General features: G+C 44.0%; 2 long non-coding RNA genes across 2 annotated transcripts in view; one reads left to right on the forward strand and one right to left on the reverse strand.

Moving 5' to 3' along the window:
- The window catches only part of LOC147010511 (uncharacterized), a 29,849-nt gene that overhangs the window by 9,264 nt on the left and 1,282 nt on the right, over nt 1–19,303 (reverse strand). The window contains exons 2-3 of the long non-coding RNA XR_015052356.1: nt 19,161–19,303; nt 18,922–18,988 (exon numbers count right to left, since the gene is read on the reverse strand). The exon at nt 19,161–19,303 is cut by the window's right edge and continues 1,044 nt beyond it. This is a non-coding gene — a long non-coding RNA (uncharacterized LOC147010511). The remainder of the gene's footprint in view (nt 1–18,921; nt 18,989–19,160) is intronic.
- The window catches only part of LOC147010512 (uncharacterized), a 45,730-nt gene continuing 37,340 nt past the window's right edge, over nt 10,914–19,303 (forward strand). Inside the window, exon 1 of the long non-coding RNA XR_015052351.1 lies at nt 10,914–11,285. This is a non-coding gene — a long non-coding RNA (uncharacterized LOC147010512). The remainder of the gene's footprint in view (nt 11,286–19,303) is intronic.

The following is a 19,303-nucleotide window of genomic DNA, read 5'->3' on the forward strand; positions in this document are numbered from 1 at the left end:
ACTACATACCCCCTCAGCTGCCAGAGCAGTTTCATTGCTTATTGGCAATTAATCAGCGACAGTGCAGGCAGCAATGTTTACCAATGAGGCTCCCAAGCATGTACCACGTGCAAAGGTCAAAAACAGTCAATATATAAATAGTAAAGAAAGACCCAACCACATCTCTCACCTGTGAATAGCCTGTGAATGCAGGGAATAGTCAATCAGCTCTCACCTAATCAACTAAACCCAGGTGGCTAGGATTACATAAATAAATTGACACCTCCCACCTCCCTATTGTGTGTACTATTTGTGAATGCCTTTAGAGCTGTGGAGGAACTCTGGGAAGGGTTTGATACAGCAAAGCACTTACCTTGTGGAGGCCTTCTTGGTTGCTTTACACAGTACTTTCGGCTAGATGAGCATGGGAGGTGTCATATACTGTATGTATGTATGTATGTATGTATGTATGTATGTATGTATGTATATATATATATATATATACATATATATATATATATACATATACATATACATATACATATATATACATATATACATATATATATACATATATACATATATATATATATATATATATATATATATATATATATATATATATATATATATATATATATATATATATATATATATATATATATATATATATATATATATATATATATATATATATATATATATATATATATATATGTCATATATATATATATATATATATATATATATATATATATATATATATATATATATATATATATATATATATATATATATATATATATATATATATATATATATATATATATATATATATATATATATATATATATATATATATATATATATATATATATATATATATATATATATATATATATATATATATATATATATATATGTCATATATATATATATATATATGTCATATATATATATATATATATGTCATATATATATATATATATATGTCATATATATATATATATATATATATGTCATATATATATATATATATATATGTCATATATATATATATATATATATATATATATATATATATATGTCATATATATATATATATATATATATATATATATATATATATATATATATATATATATATATATATATATATATATATATATATATATATATATATATGTCATATATATATATATATATATATATGTCATATATATATATATATATATGTCATATATATATATATATATATATATGTCATATATATATATATATATATGTCATATATATATATATATTAAAAATACATGTTCGAGCACATAGATGTAATAAAGGGTTATTACAATACATTGTGCTATATGCTAAAAATTTTACTTTTCAAGTTAATCAATTAAGCTTAAATGGCAACGTTTTCCTTTTATCATCACATTGAAACTCATTATGCTAATTTTGGAGAAATTTGCATTTACACAGGCTATCTTTGATGAATGCAGTGAATCATTGGTATAAATCCTCAGAGCGTTCGTCACTCCCAAGACATATGGAATTAAAAAAAAAAAAAAATGACTGTTTTTACAGCCATTTTCCCTGCTGTGCAGGGGTTAGGCTTTTTCTTGAGGCAATGTTTTATGGCCGGATGCCCTTCCTGACGCCAACCCTGGTCGCCTCTTACGACACACAGGGATATGGTATACCTATTCTAACCGGGGCATACACCGGGACCAGTACACTGGTACTCATTTCGCCGACCTCAGATGGATGACAGTCTGAGTCAACCCCCTGGTGTTAATTCAGCAGCCAACGGGACTTGAACTCAGGACCCTGGGATCCCAAGCCGCCACCCAAACCACTAAGCCAACACCAGGCTTGACATATGGAATTAAAGTTGAGAAAATGAGCACCTGATGACTGGAAACAAAAGTGCGTATGAATAGCCTGCCAGGCTGAAGCCAGTGATGTGAAGTTCTTCATAATTGTGGATCTTGAGATCACAGGACAAAAATTGGCAATTTATCCAAGCATTAGTTTCAGATGAGCTGTCTTCTGTTGTGCTGTCTGACCAATCTAAGTTTCAGCCCCATCGTCTAGAAAACCACTTAGTGGGGAAGCAGTGACCTTCTAAACCAAATTGACATCATCAAAAAAAAATGGAGCAAGCAGTCGAGTCAAAATATTGTTACGTTTGAGGGGGGGTATGCATTCAAAGGGTAATTAGGATGTTTAATTAGGTATGCCATGCTGTTCGAGTGTACCAAGATCTCGATGTAATAAGTAGCAATTCAGTGGTGATAAGTTGTCTAGTAAATGTCCATTTCTTCAAGGGGGAAATGATAATTGTCACGTAATTAAATAGGGATACGGGATAGGGTAAGTGTGTCTGCGTAAAGCCCTTTTAGTATTCTCTGGAGGCTTGCCGTGACGTCACAGGACAGTGCTGCAGATGGCTCCGCCCCATGATCATGATTGGCGGAAGGCAATGGCGCAGGGTCAATAAAACGGCTCGATTGGAAGTGACGAGGACGGGAGGATAAGAAGGTTCTGTTCGGGGTCGAAAAGGAAGAGGAAGAAGATCGGTACCGAAAGACTGTTTTGGTGGAGGCTATTGTGCTGGGAGCATGCTTGTTGTTGCGCTGATTCGGCCCTGGTTTCATCGTGTCTTGTAGCCTTGCTGAGCCTCGTGCCTCACCTTGGTTGGCTCTGGGGTTCTGCTGGCTCGGAGTATGGGGTCGAACGGCGGGCGGACCTGCCTCCCTCTCCTGCTCGCAATTTGGCGCCAGAACTGGTTCCCTGGTGGCTGTGAGCGGACTTGGGCCAAGACCAGGAGGTCGACAGCACCACGGTTTCTCCTGCCCCCCCCCCCCCCTGACGAGAGCAAGGCCAGCTCGTCCGACGCCAATCCAGGGACTGTTGCGTCCACACCACGGTCCAGCCTGACCACCAGGAATAGCTACGTTTTGTGTGTGTGTGTACCTGGCGCCTTAGAGGGTTTGAGATTTGTATATTCATTGGAATTGTCTGTGTTTTCCCCACGCCCGATCCCACACCATCCCGTCGAATCGCCCCGGATCCCTCTTCTTGCCGAGTCTTGTTATTTCTGGTTAGAGGAATAAACGTTATCAACTCAGTGAAAAGCGACTCGTGCCACCTTCCTCGTCCCGTTTGCGGTAGAGCGATTAGAACCGCCATCTTTGGGTTATAAATAAATAAACCGCCTCCATCGTTTCAGCTCATTCTACGTTGGCGGGCTGTTCAAGTCCCGTGAACGTCACAATATGATCCGTATCACCTAACCCCCAAAAAATCGCAACAACACGTTTTATTGTTTTAAATGTTTTAATAGGTCATGCTGCGTGCCAGAAAAAAAGTCTCGGGTAATTTGACCCCGGTCAAGGGGTTAATTTGCATATTTTCAAGATGGCCACCAATGAAAATTTCAATGTACTACAAACTTTTTTATGATCAGTTTTAGACCCTATAAATGTATTAGCAACATATAGGAACATGGGGTTTCTGAATCAAATGAACATAGTTCCTCCCGCCTATGATGTACTATGACGTAACTATGACGTTTATGACGTCATAGCGAAAACCGAAAGCCAACACCCTTTCTTCGGATGAAAGAGCACAGACAAAAAGCCCCACCAAGAAGATCACAAGGTGATTATGAATAACTGCTGTTTAGGCCTCCCATATGCATTTGTGCTGCCATCTGTGACTTTCAACTAAAACAATAGAATTTCTGGAACTGCTGATATTCACCTTTTCAATGTCCTTCAAAAGCATTGTCATGATGATATTAGATGATGAATTAGAACCGAGCAAGACTACAAAGACCAAGTAGGGATTAACACAGAACATGTATAATTTCAACATGTACATCATGTGGAAGTAATTGGAAACCACATGTGGCCACGCCCTTGAGCAGAAGTATATCTTCTTCTTCCTCTTTCGGCTTGCTCCCGTTAGGGGTCGCCACAGCGGATCAACCGTCTCCATTTCGCTCTATCCTCCACATCTTCCATTGACACTCCAACCACCCGCATGTCCACCCTCACCGCATCCATGAACCTCTTCTTTGGCCTTCCTCTTCTCCTCCTGCCTGGCGGCTCCATCTTCAACATCCTTCTACCGATATACTCCGCTTCCCTCCTGTGCACATGTGCAAACCATCTCAATCTCACCTCTCTCACTTTATCTCCAAACCGTCCTACTTGCGCTGTCCCTCTAATATACTAATTTCTTATCCTATCCATCTTCGTCACTCCCAACGAGAATCGCAGCATCTTTAACTCTGCCACCTCCAGCTCCGCTTCCTGTCTTATTGTTAGTGCCACCGCCTCCAAACCATACAACATAGCTGGTCTCACTACCATCTTATATACTTTCCCCTTCACTCTTGCAGCTACCCTTCTGTCACAAATCACTCCTGCAACTCTTCTCCACCCACTCCATCATGCCTGCACTCTCTTTTTCACTTCTCTCCCACACTCTCCGTTACTTTGGACAGTTCATCCCAAGCATTTAAACCAATCCACCTTCCCCACCTCAACTCCTTGCAACCGCACCATACCACCACCCTCCCTCTCATTTACGCACATGTATTCCGTCTTACTCTGACTGACTAACATTCCCCTTCTCTCCAGTGCGTACCTCCACCGCTCAAGGCTCGCCTCAGCCTGCTCCCTACTCTCCCTACAGATCATGATGTCATCCGTGAACATCATAGTCCATGGGGACTCCAGTCTGATCTCGTCCGTCAACCTGTCCATCACCATTGCAAACAGGAAAGGGCTCAGAGTCGATCCTTGGTGCAATCCCACTTTTACCTGAAACCGGTCCGTCATTTCTTCCGCACACCTCACCGCTGTCACACAGTCCTCATACATATCCTGCACGATCCTCACATACTTCTCCACCACTCCCGACTTCCTCATACAATACCACAACTCCTCTCTTGGCACCCTATCATAAGCTTTCTCTAAATCCACAAACACACAATGTAACTCTTTCTGGCCTTCCCTATACTTCTCCATCAACATTCTCAAAGCAAACATCGCATCAGTGATGCTCTTTCCTGGCATAAACCCATATTGCTGCTCACAGATTGTCACCTCTCCTCTCAACCTAGCTTCCACTACTCTTTCCCACAACTTCATGGTGTGGCTTAACAACTTTATCCCTCTGTAATTTCCACAGCTCTGCACATCACCCTTATTCTTGAAAATCGGAATCAGTACACTTAATCTCCACTCCTCCGGCATCCTCTCACTTTCCAAGACTTTATTAAACAATCTGGTTAACAACCCCACTGCCATCTCTCCTAAGCACTTCCATGCCTCCACTGGTATTCCATCTGGGCCAACCGCCTTTCCACTTTTCATCTTCTTCATAGCAGTCCTCACTTCATCCTTACTGATCCACCCCACTTCCAGATTCACTATCTCCACCTCTTCCAAACTTCTCTCTCTCATTTTCTTCATTCATCAGCTCCTCAAAGTACTCCATCCACCTTCTCAACACACTCTCCTCGCTAGTCAGCACATTCCTATTTGCGTCCTTTATCACCCTAACCTGCAGCACATCCTTCCCAGCTCGGTCCCTCTGTCTTGCCAATCGGTATAAATCCTTTTCCCCTTCTTTTGTATCCAACTTCTCATACAGCTCGTCATATGCCTTTTCCTTGGCCTTTGCCACCTCTCTTTTTGCCTTTCGCCGCCACTCCTTGTACTTCTGCTTACTTTCTTCATCTCTCTGACTATCCCACTTCTTTTTCGCCAACCCCTTCTTCCTTATACTTTCCTGTACTTCCTCATTCCACCACCAAGTCTCCTTATCTTCCTTCCTCTGTCCAGATGTCACACCAAGTACCTTCCTAGCTATCTCCCTCACAACTTCTGCTGTCGTTGCCCAATCATCCCACCCATCTTTACCACCATCCAACGCCTGTCTCACCTCCTCCCTAAATTTCACGCAACAGTCTTCCTCCTTCAGCTTCCACCATCTGGTCCTTGGTTCATGCCTCACTCTTCCTCAACCTCACCTTTAAAGTCATCCTACAGACCACCAATCGATGCTGTCGAGCTACACTCTCCCCTGCCACCACCTAGCAGTCACAAATCTCTTTCAGGTTGCATCTCCTGCTTAAGATGTAATCCACCTGTGTGCACTTTCCTCCACTCTTGTATGTCACCCTGTGTTCCTCCTTCTTCTTGAAATACGTATTTACCACTGCCATTTCCATTCTTTTTGCAAACTCTACCACCATTTGCCCTTCCACATTTCTCTTGTTGAGACCGTACCTCCCCATCACCACCTCATCCTCTTTATTCCCTTCCCCAACATGCCCATTGAAATCTGCTCCAATCACCACTCTTTCATCCTTGGATACACTCTCCACCACTTCATCTAACTCACTCCAGAAATCTTCTTTATACTCCATCTCACACCCCATATGTGGGGCATATGCACTGATGACATTCATCATCACCCCTTCAATTTCCAACTTCACACTCATCACTCGGTCAGACACTCTCCTCACCTCCAATACCCTCTTGACATAATCTTCCTTCAGGATTATCCCGACACCATTTCTCCTCCACTCCACAACATGGTAGAACAGTTTGTTTATTTGAGCAGAAGTATATATGGCCAGCCAATTGTAGAAAAATTCACCACATGTTTTTAAAATGAGTGCACCATGGGGGGGGGGGGTCATCCATTTGGAGACAAGCAATCCGGCAGTATATAGCAACTACCAGGAAGGCTACCATGTGGTTCTGGGCTGGACTTGGGTCCGATCTTGTTATCGAACAGGCACTTATGCGATCACTCAAGTCGACTGGTGGATTGACCAGGGGCAGTGGCATGACAGAGGAGCAACGTGCCCTGCGGACACTGTCGCCCCTCGTATGTTCGGAATATAATGTAGCCATGCAATAATTCAATGAATGCACTTACACGTCGAGTGAACAGCACAAGGAGGCCACCAAGTCCAGGATGGAGAGGGACCAGTCAGATCTAGCAAAAATCCAAGAAAAACTTCAGTCATGCAATCCATTCTCTGATGATCCAGCCTTGAGAAATGTTGTCACTGGCATTGTAGCCAAGGATGAAGTGAATGTCGACAACTTGCAGGTAGGAAAGAAGTTGCTGAAAAGCTGACTGGACAACCAGTTTTCACCTACACATGCAAAAGGAAGGACAAAGCAAAAACTCTGGGAGATTCATCTGCTGTCCAGGTTACTGGCAACCGAACTATAGACCCTGCTCTTCTGTTTCAGAGGCTACTTGTCATTTCTCGGACAGGGAACCTCTCATTGGAGGACGTTCTTGAATATGAATTGTCTCCATTTCCCCCAGCTCTCTTTGAGGCGAAGCACATATTCAGGAAAGCGGACAAGCCACAGCTTGCGAGAGCAATAGATGAATATGCAAAAGGTTTGTCTACCGAGGATGAGTCGGACGATGTACCCAAGACGGACCACTATGTGTTGGATGGTGGCTCACTGATGCATCACGTTAAGTGGACGAAAGGGGGCACATACGGATCTGTAGCTAACGGCTATGCTGACTTCGTACTCCGCAATTACGGGAAAGCTACTGTTGTCTTCGATGGTTATTCGGATGAACCATCTATCAAGGACAGCACACACCAGCGTCGTCAAAAGAAACATCATCCCAAAGTCAACTTCACAGAAGACACCGTGTTAATGGGGAAAAAAGATGAGTTCTTATCGCATGGTTCGAACAAGCAGGAACTGATAAACATCATTAGCCAAAAGCTAAAGGAAAAGGGGTGCACTGTGATAAACGCAACAGGTGATGCAGACTACAACATCGTGCAAGTAGCAGTACGAGCTTCCCAGCTGCAGGGAACAACACTGATAGGCGAAGATACGGACTTACTTATTCTGCTGCTTCACCATTTTGCTGAAGGTGGCAACCGGGACTTGTACTTCCGATCTGACAAGACGCAGGACCAAAGCAGAATGTATCACATAAACAGAGTGAAGAGCCTCTTAGGATCCCAGGCGTCTACCATGATGCTGTTCGTACATGCCTTTGCTGGATGTGATACGACTTCGCGCATATTTGGGGTTGGCAAGAAATCTCTCTTCCAGAAAGTCATGAAAGGTTATGCTGGTTTGAGGTCATGTGCCCAAGCATTTGCTACACTCGGTCAAAGCACAGATGCAGTTGTAGAGATTGGATACAAGGCAATGGTCCAGGTGTTTGGTGGAAAGGGAACAGATACTCTCACTTCATTGCGCCACAGCATCTTGACAAAGAAAGTGGTATCGGCTGTGTCGTTTGTTACCCTAGAGCGTCTGCCGCCAACTGAAGCGGCTACTAAGCACCATTCACTCCGCACGTATTTCCAGATCATGACATGGATGGGAGAAGAGGCAGATTTGGAAGCAGACTGGGGGTGGAAAACAGAGGAGAATCAGTTCATCCCAGTAATGAATGAAATGAATGCCGCACCAGACTCTTTGCTTAAGGTAGTTCACTGCAACTGCACGACCGGGTGCAGTACTCAACGTTGCACATGCAGAACCCACGGTCTACCATGCACATCAGCTTGTGGACAGTGCCAAGTGCAGTCATGTAGCAACCCTTTCAATCAAATGTTGGGGGATGAGAATGATGACAATGACAATGCCGAGATGATCTAGGGTGACAATGAGCGTGGCTTATGGTAAGGCTGTGTGGCATACATACAGATTTCTTTTGGATCGATGACGTCCCATCTATGTAATTACAGGAAAGGGACAGCTTAACTAGTTCAAGGAGTTAAATGATAGCATCACATGTCATTACATATTATAAAACAACAGATTTTCTATGGCATACTCATTTATCTTTGAACTATGACATCATATACGATTATACATCATAGTTACGTCATAGTTACGTCATAGTACGTCATAGGCAGATGGAATTATGTTTATTTGATTCAGAAACCCCATGTTCCTATCTGTTGCCAATACATTTATAGGGTCTAAAATCAACCATAAAAAAGTTTGTAGTACATTGAAATTTTCATTGGCAGCCATCTTGAAAATATGCAAATTAACCCCTTTACTGGGGTCAGATTACCCGAGACTTTTTTTTCTGGCACGCAGCATGACCTATTAAAACATTTAAAACAATAAAACGTTTTGTTGCAATTTTTTGGGGGTTCAACCTTATATTGACTCGACTCAAGGTTTGGATCCAACGACAAAACATACAATAAGTTCCGTCACCAACTTCCAAACTTTGTCACAGTTTCAATTTTCGAGAGAAGCCACTGCTTAGTTTCATGACTCTAGGCAGTATTGGATGTAACCCAATACCAGTGGGTTACATCCAATAATGACTGGTTAAATCCATTACTTCTTCTTCTTTCGGCTGCTCCCGTTAGGGGTCGCCACAGCGGATCATCCAAATGATCCGCATCGTGATTTGGCACATGTTTTACGCCGGATGCCTTTCTTCATGCAACCCTGGTCGCCTCTTACGACACAGGGATATGGTACACCTATTTTAACCAGGGTATACACCAGCCCAGTATACTGGTACTCATTTCGCCGACCTCGGAAGGATGACACGCTGAGTCAACCCCCTGGTGTATTAATTCAGTGGCTCAACGGGGCTTGAACTCAGGACCTTTTGGATCCTAAGCTGCTGCCCTAACCACTACGCCAACACCAGGCTCTGGTTAAATCCATTACTAATTGGTTAAAATCAATATAAACTGGTTAAATCCAATACCAATCTGTTGAATCTAATACCAATGGGTTAAATCAAATACTAATCAGTTAAATCTAATACCAATGGGTTAAATCCAAAATTGATTAGCTAAATTCAATATTAGTCCGTTAAATACAATACTAATCGGTGAAATTCAAGACTAATTGGTTAAAATCAATACCAATCGGTGAGATCCAATACCTATCTGTTAAATGGAATGCCAATCGGTTAAAATCAATACTAACCATTTAAAACCAAGACTAATCAGTTAAATCCATACGAGCTCTCATACGAGCCTCGACAAGGTACACAAATAAATAAAAATCCAATACTAACAGTTAAATCCAAAAGGTAACCCATGCTGTGATTACTATGGGAGTGTAAAGTATGAATCGACCGATAACTTGCAGTTATGTCAGCACACCTGCCGATCGCTCGAGTAATAGGTGAACCCCCGATGAGAACAAGGCAACAACTCCAAAAGCTATTGTATGAAATCCTTGGTCAAAGCAAATACAGTATTATCAAAACATTTAAAGGGTTTAAACTGTTTGCAAAGTTTGGCTCAGGCTAAATGAAAGGGTCTGTACATTACCATCTCTCTCTAAAAAAAATTCTTCATTTTCTTCCATATCTAGTGTCGATTTCACCTGAGATTTTTTTCCTCAAGAAAGTCTGCTCTTGGTGATGTACAGCTTTCGGCTTATCGTGTCTCATCGGAAGTTTATTATATCCAACCTTATGGCACTGGAAGTCTTGTGGTGGGGGATCACTCAGTGGTGGCCCAATTTCAATGGTGAAGAATGACGTAAAAAAAATTAAAGTATCTGTATCGAGATATTCACCAAAATCGAATCAATTCGTCGTGGTCACACACTCAACATGTCAACCAAGTTTCGTCCGAATCCGTCCACAACTTTTTGAGATATCGTGCTATGTTGTTGCGAATCTGGAAGCCATGATCACACTCAACATTCAGGTCCTTTTGCTCAGATATTTCAGTAAGTATGTGTTTTATAGATAGCTCCCCCTCCCTTGTCTCGTGGGTGAATCAACATAAATCCACTGTGGTTTATTTTAATAGTTAGTTTTATCACGACGCACCAGAGAACAACAACTCCCGCCCCGGGAGTCAGAAACTTAAAAAAGAATGACGGTGAAAACAACGCTGCAGCGAAGAGCAACGATCCCCCGTCCTGAGATTCTCCGCGGGCTGAGGAGGGGGAGTCATGCCAGAAGTGAGCCGTGCCCAAGAGGGATAAGAATGGAAGAGAGAGACGGAAATTGCGGCTTCTTCTTGGTTCTTGTTCGTGGGTCTTGTTCGCCCTGATTTGGTTTGGTTCCTGTGCCCTTCTTGTTCAGTGGTTCTTTGGGGAAATAGACGCATCAGATCGGGAAGGATCGGTGCCTCGTCTCCCCAGCACATGTTCCGGAGAACGAGAGGATCCGCTGGAGCTTGAAAAGTTGATCGCGGCTCGTGGTGGTTGGATCCAGCTCGCCCTCGCTGGTGCCCGGTCCAGTTCTGCCAGAGGACCTGGTCCTTGAAGACTGCACGAGGGGTACAGGTCCGAGATAGGTCTCAATAAAGACCAATTGGTCTGGTCATCTTTGGGTGTGTGTGTGTGTGTGTGTGTCCGTGGGCCCGTCTGGTAAGTAGTGAATTGTTTAAGTTCCTTTGCTGTATATACTTGCATTTCTTATATTCGGTATAGCTCTGCCTTAAGTGCTCCCCTCATTCCCCCATTGCATTAGAAATAAACCCCCATTTGTTCAATGTTTTCAGCTCGTTCATGTCCATTCTTGCATTGACTGAGCGTGTCGCGTGTGGGGAAAATTAGCAAGGCTGTTGTGCCACCGTAAGGGGACATCTGGATCGACGGTTCTCGGCGATTAAACCGCTCGGAATCGCACATGGAACGAGCGCACCAAGCGGCTCGTTTTTCGTACGAGTCCCGTCGAGGGTGTGAAGATTCGGTAGATCGCCACGTGGTCTCCAGGTTCTTTGAGATTTGGCGAATAACCCTGTACCACGTGGTGGAAATATTGACCCTTCACGGTCCGAAAGGGACCCTTACCCTCGGAGTTTTCTGGACAGTACGATCTGAATTCCGGGCGATCGGTCTAGCCGACTCTACTGCTCCATCTGGTGGTTGTGCTCGCGGCCAACGTCCCGGCCCCGCAACAATATATTGGTTTAGCCCCTATCTCTCAATGGTGAAGAATCACTTTAAAAATTGTCAGATCCGTATCCAGATCTTCACCAAAATTGAATCAATTATTCCTTGTCACACACCCAACAAGTCCACCAAGTTTCATCCGAATCCGTCCCCAACTTTTTGAGATATCATGCTATTAAAAGTGAAACAAAATATTGTACAGGAATTAACATTTGGGTTACAGGAATGCCACTTTGTCAAAATGTAATCGCTGGAGCTTGCAGCACGATTCAGGTGTGCATGGCAAGAGTGCCCTCTTGTGGTCATGGCTCACTATAATGTCAACATTTTGATAAATACAGGACTGGCTTTAAAGTGGTCTCTTTCCCTCCATCCTTGTCCGTTGATAGGAATTTAATTATCACTTTCGCATTCTATTCTTACCTTGAACAACCTCCCTCACTTCTATTCTTCAGTATGCAGCACATACCTGCGGGTTTGCATCATTGCTGGGAGCATGGCTATGCCGCTGATGCGGTGACACCTGTAGGTTAGGACAGGAGTTAGTAAGTTGTTCAGGGGGCTGGCGATCACTCACTTACTTTTCGCGAAGGACCGTCACTGTGGGATCTTTAATGACCACCAATTTACGCTATCAGACGGGATACCCAGTTTAACGTCAATGTGGACGACGGTGCACACACTGATGTATCACTTTGCCTGTGAAACATCAGAGTGTACCACAATTCAAATGAGTGCACATACCCATCTTGCCAGCCCACCTTCCTAAATGACAGGGAATAAATGATGTAATCCACTCCGCCCCTCCTTCTTGGTTGCCAGGGTCTCATAGTCTTTTGCAGGCCCTGTGTCCACCCTTCTCCTTCCAGACAGCATTGAGAAATACATCTTCTCAGCACAAATGGTCTGTGGGAGTCCTGATGAAGACCACTTTCGGTGGCTGAAACAATGGACCTTCTGTCCGTATCCCTTGAACTGGCAAAAAAAAATAACAAACCTTTCAAAGGGGAAATTGGCATGGTTATAAAAGCTCAAATGATGTACGATTGATTTGGATTTTAATTTGGTGACATGCTGGATAGAGTGTCTTCCTCCTCCTCCATCCTCTCATGGCTGTTTATTTTTTTACTTTTAACAGGATCTAAGACTTGTGGTGGAGCTCACAGACACAGACACAGACACACACATGACGCAAGTTCACAGGACTGTTAGATGAGACTAGGCTCCGTCGGTATCCATTCTTTCCGACATTGACATAATGGTGGGTTCATACCGGTATATCGGTGATAATAAATAAATAAATAATGATAAATTTTCATGCAGGTTCCAAAAATACGTAATGGGTAACACCAGTCAAAGAGGGTATAATGAGACTGTGGTGTCGTCACTCTCTGGGTGTCATTTCCCTGGTCTCTGAATATGCTCTGACCGAGGGGGGTGATCTCACAGAGAAGGAGACATTCTATGCCGCGCTCCAGTCGGTGGTTGATCAGTGCCCCAGGCGAGATGGATAGTGTTGGGGGAATTCAATGGCACATCGACTGGTATTGGTCTGGATGATGAGACGCGTGTTTGCTCCCATGGATCTGGAACTAGGAAGCAGAATAGCACTAAATTCCTTCACTTTGCAAGATGTCGTGGACTTCGGGTTGCTGGTTCATGGTTTCATCACCCGTCGGAACATCAGTGGACTTGGTATTCCAATGCTGGTGGTTTGGCAAAGTACATTGAGCATGTTCTCATTGATGGTCGCTGGAGGTTACTCCAGAACTGCAGGGTCTACCAGAGTGCTCACTTCCTCAGTACCGGTCACAGGCTTGTTGTAGCAACTCTGAAGCTGCGGCTCAAATCCAAGAGAATGGTACCATCCCAGCTTAAGATGGATGCTTAAGACAATGAGGCCGATGTGTGAGGAATTTGTGAACGGGTAGAGCATCACCTGTGGTCAAGTGATTCTTGTCCTGCTTGTAGAGGAATCTATGCATTGTGCTTCTCCAAACCTGTCCCTCGGTGTATTGCAGATAGAGTGGAGGTTGGAGAGCTCTTGACAGAGGAGTCAAGGTCCACTGGGCCAATTACTTTGAGTGGCTTTACCAAGCTGACCCACCAGCTGTTTAATTGGATGTCAGGATTGTTTAATTGGATTGGATGTCACTGTTGCTGACCCTCCAATCAACTGTGAACCGCCTTCATTTGTTGAAATACAGGCTGGAGTGAACCATTTTACCTGGGCAAAGCACCTGGTATCTGTGGCATCCTTGCTGAAATTCTCAAGGCTAGTGGAAATGCTGTACTCATGTTGTTGCATGCAGTTCTGTACTCTGTTTGGAACACAGGCATGATCCCAACTAAATGGAAGAGGCCTTGCTGTCCCCATCTGGAAAGGGAAGGGTGATCATCAGGAGTGCAACAACCACAGAGGGGGTGACACTACTCTCAGTGCCAGGCAAGGTCTCTGCTCAGACAATTCTTGAAATGGTCCGCCACCATCTGCTTGAGCACCAGCACCCAGAGCAGTCTGCTTTTACACCAAAGAGGTCAACGATTGACCGTATCCTTGCTATCCGGGTCCTCACCGAGTGCAGGAGAGAGTTTCAGCAGGGGCTGCTTGCAGCCTATGTTGATCTCGGCAAATAATTTAATTCAGTGCTTTGGGATGCCTTCTGGAGGATCCTCAGTCTTCGCAGGGTGCCACCACAGCTGATATATTTGATGTCTGAGCTGTACTCTGCTACTGAGAGTGCTGTGGTGTGTGGTTGTTCCATCTCTGACTTATTTCCAGTTGTTACTGGAGTTTATCAAGGGTGTGTACTGACCCCCACATGTTTCAGCGCTTGTATGCACTGCATTATAGGGGGGATGTTGAAGAGGTCTGGCTGTGTTGCACTGTTTGGGAATGTCAAGATCTCTGATGTTGATTTTGCAGATGATGTAGTCATCTCTGCGGAGACTATGGACATCCTTACAGGGACCCTCGAGGCACTGAATAAGGAGTCGGAGCTGCTGGGATTATGTGTTTCCTGGATCAAGACTAAGATTCAGGCTTTCAATGACATATTGGATGCTGCTATCTTGTCTGTACCTGTCTGTGGTGAGGATGTAGAGGTCACAGAGAGATTCACTTCCCTGGGTAGTGATATTCATGCCTCCGCATGTTGTGAGCAAGAAGTAGATAGACGTCTGGGTTGGGCCTGGGAAGTAATGGATTCACTGGACCATGCATTGTGGCGCTGTCGGCAGCTATGCAGGAGGATGATCTGCGTCTTTAAGTCCTTGATGCTTCCAGTTGTGCTCTACTGCTGTGAGAAATGGACTCTGACCTTCTGTACCAGGTCTCTTCAGAGAATCCTTGACTATCTCTGGTTGGACTTTGTGTTAACGAGAATTTGCTGAGAGAGACTCAGATCAGATTTGTTACCTGTATGGTGTATACTGTATAGTCTGTGAGTGTCAGCTGCGGGTGTACGGATGTGTGGCTCGTTTTCCTGACGCTGATGCTGTTTATCAGATTCTCCCAACGAGGGAACCTCATAAGCGGAAGAGGTCAAGGGGCCGTAAGGTTGATGCAACAGGTTGATTGGCATCTCAAGAAGATGGTGATGGGCTGACCACCTGCCTTGTGGTTGCAACAGATTGATGGGTATCTCATTGAGATGGGGATGGGTCAGGCATCGGGATTGGGGGGGGGGTGGTCAGACGGAGGCCCCTGGAATACCGGCGGCAAGTGGACGTGGAAACACGCTGCTGCAGCGCATGCTCCCATACCTGACCTGACCTACCTGTGATTAAGAAACTACACTCCATTCCACGACCTGCTGAAGAGGGCGATTTCATTTGTGAATGTTTACATTTCAAAAACATTTTCAAATAAAACAAGGACAAATGTGTCCAAGAGCCACGTCCTAAAGGTTTTATCTTCACCAGAAGAAGAACAAGAACAAGAACAAGAAGAAGAAGAAGAAGAAGAAGAAGAAGAAGAAGAAGAAAAAAAGAACGCGGAGCTCTCTTTGAGCCAGCGTTCGCAACGTGACGCGGCTAAAAATTAAAACGTTCTCGGATCCAGATCTTCACCAAAATCTCATCAATTCGTCCTTGTCACACACCCAACCTGTCCACCAGGTTTCGTCCAAATCTGTCAATAACTTTTTGAGACACCATGCAGACAGACAGACAGGAAAACAAAGACAAACAGGAGTGAATACATAACCTCCATCCACCTTCCGTGGTGGAGGTACAAAAAATTTATCATCACAGATTTGTCTCTGTAACAAAGAAGAGCAACGAGCTGTTTAAAAACAGCAATTCATCCCAGGGAAAGGCTTAACAGGATTAACTTGACGAAGTCGAGGACAAGAGTTCATCCACATAGTAACTCGACATATGTCGATTAATCAGTTGTCATCGATTCAAAGCGTGGTTTTAATCTATCTATAATTCCAGCAATCTCTCTGTGTCTGTCTGTATGTGTGTGTCTCTCTGTCTGCGACCGCTGCTGTTTCTCGACAACCACTGGTCCGATCTAATTGAAACTTGCCAGGTATATGGCTGGGGACCTGTGGATGGTGTTTTATATATATATATATATATATATATATATATATATATATATATATATATATATATATATATATATATAATATATATATATATATAATATATATATATAATATATATATATATATATATATATATATATATATATATATATATATATATATCTTCTTCTTCTTTTGGCTGCTCCCGTTAGGGGTCGCCACAGCGGATCATCCGTATGATCCGCATAGTGATTTGGCACATGTTTTACGCCGGATGCCCTTCCTGATGCAACCCTGGTCGCCTCTTACGACACAGGGATATGGTACACCTATTTTAACCGGGGTATACACCAGCCCAGTATACTGGTACTCATTTCGCCGACCTCGGAAGGATGACAGGCTGAGTCAACCCCCTGGTGTATTAATTCAGTGGCCCAACGGGGCTTGAACTCAGGACCTTTTGGATCCCAAGCTGCTGCCCTAACCACTGCGCCAACACCAGGATTAACATATATAAATATATATTTTTTTTTTTTCACATATATATTGTTGCGAATTCTGGCCCGTCCGGCGTGCGAACGACCGCGTGTAGCCAATAGCGGCCGCTTCGCCCAACGAACGTGCAATTCAGTCGTGACCCTCTCGGAACAACGCCGGGAGCTAGTCACGGGTGTGGGTTTAACCTCACCACAACTCGGTCCGCATTCTACCCGCGCGAAATAGGGTCTGATCGCCGAATGGTCGATTTACCCAAGTACCCGCGCGGATAGCGTACCGAGGAGTTGTACCACGCCACAGGTCGACTCCGGACACGAACCGCTTAAGCGGCTCGTTCCGTGCTACAGAGATAACCGAGCGGAGTTATCATCGACCTTGACGGTTCAGATTAGTTACCGGGTGTTTTCAACCCACTATTAATCCCTTACGTGATGCAAGATGGAGATTCAAATAAAGGAAAGGATGCAGACAAACGGGGAACAATTGGACCAGCACATTTATTCCGCACCACACGGCAGCACGGAAGGCACGTCCATTACAGTCAAGCAAGAAAACACAATAAAAACAAGCGAAGAGACACACGCAGATCGACAACCGAATAATGCAATTCACACGGCAACACTTATAACAGTTCTACTTCACCAGACTGGCGCCACACACACGTTTACACAGAACCCAAAATAAATGTCAGTCGCGACTTCCCTTAGCGCGTCGTCCAGCCCTTGGCGACCGTAACTCTGAGTCCCGCCGGCGTGGTCCACTGGGCTCGTGCCTCGCGCCTGCACGTGTCGTCCGCCCAACAGTGATGAGCGAACAGAACCTCCGACCAGGAACAATCACCACAACTCTCGACAATCCCCCTTCAGGGACAAGATAACAGGGACAAGGGAACGACGTTATCGTCGACCTTCACGCCCACGCCTTTTGTAGGGTCGGGCTTTGCCCTTCGCTCCGTCCCGCGCCCCGTTCTTGGCTCCACCTCCCTTCTGGAAGCTTCCCAAAAAGGGGCGTGCCCTCTCGTTCCCCCCTCCCCGCGCCGTGCGGGGGACGAGGAAAATCAGTTTTGGCCCGGGGCCAGGTAATTATTCCCCCAAAATCAGGCCCCCACCTTTTTTCACCTTTGACCTCTGGCTCAAATCGCACCTCCCCCATGCCAAAGCGCGGGAAAAGCAGGAGGAAAAATCCGGCGGGAGACATTCAAGCGGGAGTTTTGGGCGGGAGATGCCCCTTTGCACCCTTGTTGCTGCTGCCTCTCCGCTCCTTTCTTCCATCCCGCGGAGATTGTGACCGCACGGTGCTTGTTGAATGGAAAGTGGCGAAGATGGTGGTGGCGTAGTTGTGGAAGGTGGCGTCGTGGTGTGAATGGCGTGATTGTTGGCGTCGTGTAGTGAATGGCGTGATCGTTGAGATGTTGGTTGTGGCGATGTTCGTGGTTGTTCTTGCACCAAAATAACGACAGCAAAAGAAAAATGGCTTACTGAAGAATCGCAGCCCGAATGGATCATATATATTCCCTCCACACAACGGGTTTGGGCTAACTACACATGGACTTACCGATATATCTCACCTGAGGACCCTTTATGGTGTAATGCGAATTTCCACAGATATATATATATATATATATATATATATATATATATATATATATATATATATATATATATATATATATATATATATATATATATATATATATATATATATATATATATATATATATATATATATATATATATATATATATATATGTATACACGAGATGACCCGTGAACCCGTTGTGCCTTTTCCAGGTTTGATATTAATCAGACAAGTGGTTCCCAAGTTATGGCCATTTATTTATCAAACCAACGAGAGGACACGGTGCTATGACGTCACGATTGACGTCACAATTCCTTCTTTTTTTCTTCTTTTTTTTGCACGTACGGCCACGCACGTACGGGCATGCACTAGTAAATATAAATCAATCAAGAAGGGCTTGAAATAACACTTACAATCAATCACCCGGCATTGCAGCGATCGCCTCAATTTCGTGCGTGCTGTTCTTCCCGCCAAAAAAACCTGAAGGGAAAAACATTTTTACTTGGTGTTTAATTTCAATCAGCACGATAGGACTTTATTAATTTCACCTTATTACAGCAACCAACTAATATTTTAATTAGTTTATGTCTCACGAAAAGGACAATTCCACCTTTTTGGTGGTAGGCGGCACTGGAAGGGTTCTGTTGGTTACCTGAGGAATGAATTGCGAATCAAATGGCTCGAATCAAAGTGATTCCTCAACAATGGCGCCTCACTGTGGTGTAAACGGCGCGCGGCGCCCAACTCGCGAAAAATCCTGAGGTGTGTTCCATTACCAATCAGCTTGGAAAGCGC

This window comes from Eptatretus burgeri, chromosome 16 (genome assembly GCF_056783735.1).
Source record: "Eptatretus burgeri isolate ZD-2024b chromosome 16, Ebu_testis_v1, whole genome shotgun sequence".
Taxonomy (NCBI): Eukaryota; Metazoa; Chordata; class Myxini; order Myxiniformes; family Myxinidae; genus Eptatretus; species Eptatretus burgeri.